At 41.4% G+C, this 9879-nt stretch overlaps 1 protein-coding gene across 3 annotated transcripts in view; it reads right to left on the bottom strand.

The window, feature by feature from the left end:
• Nucleotides 1-284, bottom strand: part of SUB1 (SUB1 homolog, transcriptional regulator) — a 16370-nt gene extending 16086 nt beyond the window's left edge. The window contains exon 1 of one of the 3 annotated variants that reach the window (XM_008057176.1): nt 158-284. The gene's annotated coding sequence lies outside the window, so the exon portion shown is untranslated. Of the gene's footprint in view, nt 1-153 lie in introns of all 3 variants that reach the window. The other 2 variants (XM_021711886.1, XM_021711885.1) reach the window with 2 other exon arrangements.
• Between the last annotated feature and the right edge of the window lie 9595 nt (nt 285-9879).

Raw genomic sequence — 9879 nt, 5'->3', positions numbered from 1 at the left:
GGGGAAGGGGGAGGTCAGGCAGAGCCGCCATTTCCCGCGGCCCCTGCCAGCGTGAGGAGAGGAACGGAAGAACGCGGAGGGCACACTGCCTGGCTAGTAGGATGGAGGTCGGCCGGGCAGGGCTGCGAGGAGTAGGGGCAGGGTCCCCGGCACTCACGCTGCGCTCCGCTCCTGCGGTCAAACACGCTCCTTCTCTCTCGCTCGCGACTGACAGAGAACCGGAAGTGACGGCAACCAAGAGACGCCGGCCCCGCCCCGCAGGGACCGCGGGCACGTGACGGGGCGTGGCTTCCCCACCGTAACCAACACCTATACCCTTTCCAGGGCCTTAAAGGGACCGTCCCTCGTCCCCAGTGGTTGCCGCGAAAGTGAGATGCTGCAAGGTTATATCTAGGCCTGTGAATAAGTGAGGGAGCAAATCAGACATGAATGCTAAACACCGAGCTTTGCACCTGGTTGATAAACGTTTGCTCTATTGAACGAAGAAGCCATACTGAAAAAGAAAAACCTCTAACCCACTTTTCCAGAAATGATCTTCCTCCTACCCCACCTACTCCCCTTCGTATATCACTCTGGCTGCTGAAATCCAAAGTCAGGAAGCCAAAGTCACGCGTTTAATTCCGGAAACCGCAAGAAATATTTGCAGAAGTCCTTGGTCACAACTCTATTCCTCAGTTGAAGTCCTGGAAATGTAAGGTAGTTCACAGAATGTAAGAGAAATCCACATACAAGCTGAAATATAGTTCACAGAATATAAGAGAAATCCACATACAAGCTGAAATATAGCTAATAGATTATTTGAATATATATTTGGTGAATGCCCCCTGTATCCAAAAATAAATGCAAAGTTGTATTTATTAAACAAAGATTTGTCAAGCTCTCACTGTGTGCCAGACAATGCATGAGGCACTTTATATATATTCCTCATCCCAACAAGCACATTCCAAGGTAGGAATGATCATTCTCTGCATTTTATAGATGAGGAAACCAAGGTCAAGTAAGTTGCCAGAGGTGATTGAGTCATGATTCAAACCCTGCACAGTTCAAGTCACACTGCTACTTTCTGAGAGGGTATGGAAAAGCCCTAGCCCACTCTTACTTTATGCTGCCAAGCTAGATAAATGCTTTTGTAAAATGAAACATTTACTTTGTAGTTTCTTTTATATTAAGTTCCAAATACAGGCAAAAATAACACATGCAGATGGAGGTCAGGTTACCACTTGGATATCACTTGGACACAAGTATGAAGGAACCTACCAAGGTGCTAAAAATATCTTGGTCTAGGTGGTAAATGCAAAGGTATATACGGATGTAAATTTTTACTTAGCATTTGTAAACATTACAGTATATAAGATAGACCAGTCAGAAAATTGAAATAGAAAGCAAAAACTAGCCGGGCTCGGTGGCTCAGCCTGTAATCCCAGCGCTTTGGGAGGCTGAGGTGAGTGGATTGCTTGAGTCCGTGGGTTCAAGACCCGCCTGGGCAACTTGGCGAGACCTCATCTCTACAATAAATCAAAAAATTAGCCAAGCGTGGTAGCGCATGCCTGTAATTCTGGCTACTTGGAAGGCTGAGGCGGAAGGATTGCAGGAGCCCAGCAGGCAAGGCTGCGGTGGCCGGGAGCGGCCACTGCATTCCAGTCTGGGCCACCGAGTGAGACCCCAACTCAAAAAAAAAAAAAAATTAGCCGGGCATGGTAGCGCGCGCCTGTAGTTCCAGCTACTTGGAAGGTTGAGGTGGAAGGATCGCCGGAGCCCAGCAGGTCGAGGCTACAGTGGCCGGGAGCGGCACTGCACTCCAGTTTGGGTGACAGAGTGAGACTCCAACTCAAAAAAAAAAAAGAAAGCAAAAACTAAAAATATTATATTGTAAAAGGATAGGATGCACTGTAACCACTGTTTCAGCTTGGGTAGCCTGGAGTTTGCACACCCAAAGGGAGTTAGGAAAGCTCCTACATAGACAATATGACCGGGTGACCAAAAATTTCTTGGCAGCATCAGTGCCCTGGGGCATTGTGGGGAAGCCTGCTGTTCAGGATGTCTGGTTAAACTGGGCTCATATACTAGGGTGACTAGAGGATTTCCAGGCTGCCTGGTCCCTGAGGAGAGCCGTGGATGTGGCTCTTCCTAAAAAGCTGGGTGTTGGCTGGAGACAGGACAGAGTTCAGGGTATTGTTCACAACTTTCCCACTCTCTCCTCCAAAGTAGACAGAGCTGCAACTCCCTGTACTAGGGGAAACCCCCCAAAACCAGAATTTATTTATAAAAAATTGTGTATTTATTCTTACATGTTTAAACAGTCATCTTCACACACCCAAAGGGAGTGTCTGTCTGATGGATTACACCTATTGAGATCCTTTTTCCATTGCTCAAAACAGTATTTGAATTCATTTTTTATGCCATTCAGTCCTCCTGCGGATTTTTGTTTCACCTCTCCACATCAGCAGAACATTTCCCTTTGAGGACTTTTTTCACCCAGAAAAAATAAAAGTCACTCAGGGTGAGATCAGGTGAATAGGGAGGGTAGGGAATAGGGGTTATGACATTTTTGGTCGAAAACTGCTGAACACTCGGCATAGTGTGGGCAGGTTGTTCATACAAATTACCAGTCATGAAATAGGTAAATGTGTTGAAAGAATCTCCAAAAATTTACTAAAGCTGAATGCAGTCTCTCACAACAGCACTAGTTGGTACACTGATGCCAATGGGTTCCTAAAGCACTTGCCTAGAAGGGGATTATACTACAAGGGGCCCACCCTCAAAAAAAGGTCAGAATTGGAGACCAGAGATGCCACAGCAGGCTGAGAAAGGGGAGTAGGTTGCAAGAAAGAAGAAGTGTTTAAGTCTACCTGTAGAGCAATTAGCCCAGTACTTCCCACCCACCTACCCTTATAAGAGAAGAGAATTACATATACTCTGGAAAAATGAAAGCGGAGACTGAAATGTGTGAAGGAGCTGAGGGGTAAAGTAGAAGGAGGTTGTATCAAAGTCTGAAAACTGCACGTGAAAACATCCCCCTACCCTTTGCTCTTCAAGCACTACTTTGACTTTTGAAGGGTTAAATGCAGAAAAATACAAATTAATTTCTTAAAATAGTTCGTTGTGAAACTTGTGATCATAATGAAATAAAAATAAACACTGACACGATGCACTGTCTCAGGACACCTGCACACCTCTACACTTGAAGTGTGCTTAAAATAATATGGCATCCCTTGCATCTCCATTCCCTTTCCCTTTAACAAAAGTTTTTGTTCGGATTCTGTGTCACTGAGGGAACTGGGCAGTGTGCCTGGTGTAGGTTTGGGTTTTCATTCTTTGAGCCTCCCTAGGTAGAGAGCTGTTAAGGAAGTGTGCATTTTTAGAAGCAGGGAGACCTGACGCTTTGCATACAAATTTAGTTGGCTCAATGTTCTTGGGTGTGATACTTTGTAAAACTAATAGAAAATCCTTAAGTCTAAGTGTCATCTATTTTTAAATAGTATATGTGATTCAAGAAAATAGAAATAATTCTTTACACAGGTGAAAGAGGAGGACAAATTTTATTTTAAGCAAAATTGGAGGGCAGTTGCTTTCAAAAAATGGGAAGGAGGTATAATTCACATGCATTTTGGTGTGGGGTGGAAAATAGCCCCTTTTACAGGAAAACCCTAACCGGCACCTTTAAATGTGAAAGAACCTCCACCCCCTTCTCTAGGCTTGGTCTGTGTGAAAGAACCTCCACCCCCTTCTCTAGGCCTTGGTCTGGAAGAAGTAGATGGTATAAAAAGGAGGCTAAATAAATGTGCTGAATTTGGAGAATCTGTAGGTATCCCAGAAAGGGAGGTAGTTTGGGGAGCAGGGCTAAGAAGAGAAGTACCTCAGGAACTATGAAATGACCTGAGCCTCAGGAGGAGACAGCCCAGGAGAAATTACTGGAGGCCTGGAATGCGACTGAGAACTGTTATGTGCTGTTGAAATCCTCCATTACCCACTTCTTCCAAAGCTTCTGAAAATAGCAAGATGTAGCCGGGCTCAGTGGCTCAGCCTATAATCCCGCGCTTTGGGAGGCCGAGGTGAGTGAACTGCCTGAGCCTGCGGGTTCGAGACCCGCCTGGGCAACTTGGCGAGACCTCATCTCTACAATAAATCAAAAAATCAGCCGGGTGTGGTAGCTGCACCGGTAGTTCCAGCTACTCAGAAGGCTGAGGCGGAAGGATCGCCGGAGCCCAGCAGATCGAGGCTGCGGTAGACAGGAGCTGCCACTGCACTCCAGTGTGGGCAACAGAGTGAGACTCCAACTCAAAAAAAAAAAAAAATAGCAGGTTGTTATTTTGAAATTTACCCGTGTGGCTCTTGTTCCCAGCATTTCCTGTTCCCCATCCCCACTATCTCAGCTACAACATTCCATGAGGAGAAGGATGACATAGCAGGGCTCACAGATCAGATTCTTGACTTTTGACTTTTAAACTATTAGGATTCCAGTCATAAGTTATAGACTTAAAATAATATGTGATTAGTCAAAAACACTTCTTTCTGTATGACTACTGGAAACACAATGCAGGTCAGTTATAGGATAAACAGTGTTTGGGGGTTTTGTTTGTTTTTGTTATTTAATGATTACAGTAGACTTCTCTTCAGAAACAATGAAAGTCAGCGGATAATCTCTTTTTTTTTAAGAGTTGAGGTCTTGCTGTGTTGTCTAAACTGGTCTCAAACTCCTGGGCTCAAGCAGTCCTCTTACCTCAGCCTTCCAAAGTGCTAGGATTACAGGCGTGAGTCACTGCACCCAGCTGTTGGGGGATTTTTTTTGGTTTTGTTTCGTTGGGTTTTTTTTTTATTTTTTATTTTTTAGAGATGTTGCCCAGGCTGGAGGGTAGTGGCTATTCACAGGAACCCTTATAGTGCATTGCTGCCAAGTTCATGAAAAACAGTTCTTTCTGCCCCACACCTCTCTAGATATTCTTGAGAATGTGAAGGAGAAAAGTCAGAGAAAAGAGATAAGACTTTTCTTCAGTGTCTTTGAGGGATAGATCTGCTTCCTGTTTTCAGACCAACCCTGGGGAAAAAAGAAACTATCAAATCCCAAGAGGGTTTGAGGATCTGAAAGCAAAGCAAATCAGTGGCTTGCTTTCAAGGTAGGCAAGCTCTCCAACTTCCTCTTCCTCCCACAGGGTATAGATAGAGATGTCTGTGTTGTATGTCAGTACGTCAGGCCTCAGGCAGCCTCACCAAGTCCTGGAATACCCCAGGGTGCTGCAGGACTCTGTGAAATATATTCCTCTTTGGCCAAGAGTGGCGTAGAAGTGTCACTGACAGCCAGCAGAACTGGGGAGGTCTTGCAGTCAGTACAAGGAGACCTCACCAGCTGTGACCCACATGGAGTGGGTGGAACAAAGGACATGTCAACAAATAGTAGTGTAAACAAGTAAAAAGGACAAAAACCAGACAAGATGAGCTCTTAAGTGAAGGTCAGCATGGACAGATAGGAAAAACAGATTCCATCACCACCCTGGATGCTCTGAGACCACATAAGTCTACTCCACTCCTACCCAGAATTTAGAAGGAAACAAAGTGAAGAAATTATGAGAGTTACCTGAAAATGGCTAAGATTAACTTCTGTCACTAGACAAAGTGGTGATCATTAAACACAATCATAGAAAAATCACACATTAAGCACAATCAAGAAAAGTCACATTTCTCGAGATCCTGAGTTTGAAGTCTAGGAGTCATACCAGTAACATACAAGGAGGAGGAAACAAGAAATAAAGGGAGAGGAACACTGTGATATGCAAGAGATGTGGCAGGCATGGAACAAATTCAACAGCTCCTGGTTTAGCATCTAGGGTAAAACAGGGAAATAGACAGTAGTATGAATAACTAGGAGACATAACTCCATCCAAAACATGTTGAGAAAACTTAAGGAGAATGCTGGAGATTCCATGGCACATAAAATGATAGCACCAACTAGGATATGGTGGCCCTGGATGTCTAGCGGTTTTAGATACCTAGGATGGGGCCATCTGGATCATACATGCTAAAGAGAAAACAAATAAAATGAAAACCTGGGTGTCCTCCAATTCAGTGATTCCAAGGATTTGGGAAGGGAGAGGGTACAATGTAGGAGGGTTGTTATGAACTGAATGCTTATATTTTCTCCTCATATTCATATGTTGAACCCCTAAACCCAATGGGATGGTATCAGGAGGTGGGAACTTATTAGTCATGAAGGTGGAGTCTTCATAAGTGGATTAGTGCCCTCATGAGAAAAGATAAGTAAGAGGGATCTTGTTTCTTCTCTCTGCTCTCTGCCATGTGAGGATACAAGAAGAAGACAGCCATGAGCCAACCAGAAAGAGGACCTTCATTAGATAGGCAGACACCTTGATTTTGGACCTCCTAGCCTCCAGAATTATTCAAAATAAATGTTTGTTGTTTAAGCCACCTTGTCTATGGCATTTCTGTTATAGCAGACTGAGACAGAGGTGGTATACCCTCTCTCCAAGAGAAGACACAGGAAGCGTCTATCTTTGCAGGTTGTGTGTTACATCCCTCAAGTACACTGAAGGGAGAAAACATGAAGGGGAAAAAAAGCAGACTTTGAAAAAGATAAGAAAAATAGTTTCCTGTCTCCCTTCCCTATCCTGCTAAGCCCTAAAGGGTTAGGCCTAGAGACACAACAGCAAGTATACTCACCTGGTATTAATATAGGCCTGTCTTCAGTGGGACATAACACCAGACCAAAAAGCCAACAGCCATCGCAAACAAAGAGAGCAAAATTCCTCTGTCAGCAGCTGTAGTGGCAATGCTGGTCATCTGAAGACTAAAGTGGACAATTTGATATGGGTAAGAGGAAGAAAAGGAAGGACTGAATTTGTTCTCCAATGGGCAGTGCTGTGACTCACTCACTAAAATTTTCTTCCCTCAAACAAGCTGCTGCAGGCCCTTGTATATTTATCTACTCTCAGGAATTAACTTTCCTAGGAAACATTAAGAAGTCAATAATTTATATTCCAAAAATTTAATACTCTTTCTCACTCAAGTAATTACAAATAAACATAAACTACATGTAAGGTCATTTGCAATGAGTAGCAGGAATATATATATATATATATATTTATTGTTTATAAATATATATTTCTTTTAATTCAGTCTTCATAGAGACTGTCAAAAATTGCCAGTGCTGACTATATTGCAAGTCATCACAGTGGGGTACTGGGAAAAGTTTTCTCTTTTTTTTTTTTTTTTTGAGTTGGAGTCTCACTCTGTCACCAAGACTGAAAGGCAGTGGCACACTCCCGGCCACCGCAGCCTCTACCTGCTGGGCTCCTGTGATCCTTCCACCTCAGCCTTCCAAGTAGCCGGAATTACAGGAGCCTGCTACCATGTCCAGCTAATTTTTGATTTATTGTAGAGATGAGGTCTCGCCAAGTTGCCCGGGTGGATCTTGAACCCACGGGCTCAAGCAATCTTCTTGCCTCAGCCTCCCAAAGTGCTGGGATTACAGGCTGAGCCACCGAGTCCGGGTGAGAAAAGTTTTCAATTGGCAATAATCACACCTCAGATAAGCCTCAGATACTGCCACTGCGCAAAGCTAACAGGATATATTTAAAGAAATTTTTTAAAATACAGACTAGGAAGCATTTTCCCCCTAAGATGACTTTTCTGAACTTGGTACTAGTGCTATTCTTAGATCCAACTTTAATTAGAAATGCAGTGTCATTTTTCATAGAATGTATTTTGTAATGGCAAATATATATACACCATTTTTAGTAAGCAAATAGCATAACTCCTCTTACCAGCATACTTGACTTACTCAATGTACTATAAAATAGTATAATTAGTTTCTAGTAAGTGTGCTATAACTTACATCCGAATGAGTGTTTTCTCCTTCAAAAGTCATCTTCTTGGAGGCTATATAATCATTGCAATGACTCTGACATTGCTCAAAGTTAACTTTTAGAACTCCTCTTTAAGAATGGCTGTCAGAGCTTGAGGCATAGTCTTTTATATGTTCCTAGTGACAAAAATCTTTAGATTTTGCGGTCAATTTCTATTTGTAAGGAGTAAAAAAATTTCGAAACTCCGTGATCAGTAATATGAGTAATAATGACACTTATAAAATGATATCCTTGTATGAATTACAAATTGGCTTTGGTAGCAATTCCAAAAAAACAAAGCTGAGTGCAAATGTGGGGTCACTGTCCGAACAAAAATGTAACATCCCAAGGAGACTACTATGAAGAATAGTTCATTTATGTGTCATTTTACTTAGCTAAACTTTTTTGGAGTGTTTAATACTTAATGTGCATACTATATTGCTATGCTTATATAAGATAATCAATGAAACCAATATAAAAAATTCAATTCAAGTATTCCCCTCTTAGTGAAGGCCCAATCTTAGGCTGTCTGGTTGATTATCACATCCTCGCCAAGAAGCATAGCATGAGTTTTATCATCCAATGTGTTAGGTATAGTAACAACAATCAAGTACTGTCATGGTTTCTACTGGAACAAGAACTCAATCTGCCAACAGCCCTGTAAAGCTGCTTGGCCAGAGACCAAAAGGCTGAGGGATGCCTATAGGTCAATTATTTGAGAAACCCAAATAATTTAATTTGGTAACACCTCCGGAATATAGGAGTTTCGGATAGATATGTAAGATATTTAACTCTGAACCATCAAAAAAAACTAACAGCCCAGGGCCAAGATTCCAGTGCCACTTTATCACATTCTGAACTTTTCACATCACTGGTTTTCCACAGTGGTCTTTTTTACTTCATTGAATCTCCAGTTAATGCATCTGTTGTTTAAAAGGTCAGCTTATCACTTTCAGTTTCAAATATTTTTACTATGGCTAACGAACCAAGACAGGTATGTAGATTCTGGTATCTCTGCTTTCAAAAAGGTTTATTTTTTAGTAATACCTTATACAAACAGTCCTGTCTCTGAGTGCTTCTGCTGGACAATCAAAGCCTAGACTTCAAGAATTAAATGGTGTTTTCTTTCATGGCAGTGCCCAAGCTATGGTTGACTTTATTCCTGAATATGACCATGTTGAATACGGAAACTCATGCAGAAGTACATCTAACTAAGTCAGTCTGGGACATAATATCAAACAAGGAAAACACAAAGGGACATAGCAAGGTGAAGAAATCAGCAACATCTTTCGTGTTTCAATTATTTTTGACAAAAAATATGAATGAGTAATTTTCCTCACCTTATTTAAAGGGCTAATTTGGTAAATAATTTATCGCTAAATTAAAACAAATTATTATCCAAAAGAACGTCAACCGTTGCCATTGTTAAGCAAATTTCTCAACAATTTTCCTTTCTTATACTCTGCTGTTTTAGTTTTTTTATTCTTCCTTGTTTTTGGCCCTTGCTCAAAATTTGCCTTTAAAGAAATTTCTAGAGACATTTTACCATGTCAAATTCTGCTAAAATATATTTTCAGATTACTAATTCCTTTGCTCTGAAGACCTAGATTCTTTTTTTAAAATGAGATATTCCTTCTAGGAATTTGAACAGTTCTTCTCCAGGAGAGTTTTATAATAAAACTTGCCCATTTTAAACAAATCTATACAAAATCACATTTCTTTGTGTTATTTATGCAATTTTGTTAATTATATATTTATATATATTTTATAGTAATATAAATATTAGATATATATTAATATATTTTCAATATTAATAAAGATACACAAATATAATATATTTGTATTCTGATCAGGGGCTTACCTATAAAGCTGAATTAGGAGCTCTAAATCAATAGTGTAAAGTTTTTGTGTTAACTCTAAATAGAAAGAGGAGATTTGGGGCTGGTCATGGTGGCTTATGCCTATAATCCTTGGTAGGCCAAGGCAGGAGGATCAGTTGAGCCCAGGAGTTTAGACCAGACTG

This window comes from Carlito syrichta, unplaced genomic scaffold, assembly GCF_000164805.1.
Source record: "Carlito syrichta isolate Samal-C Ts95f unplaced genomic scaffold, Tarsius_syrichta-2.0.1 Scaffold302842, whole genome shotgun sequence".
NCBI lineage: Eukaryota > Metazoa > Chordata > Mammalia > Primates > Tarsiidae > Carlito > Carlito syrichta.
Note: the sequence above shows the minus strand (reverse complement) of the source record. Positions and strands in the feature narration are given on the sequence as shown.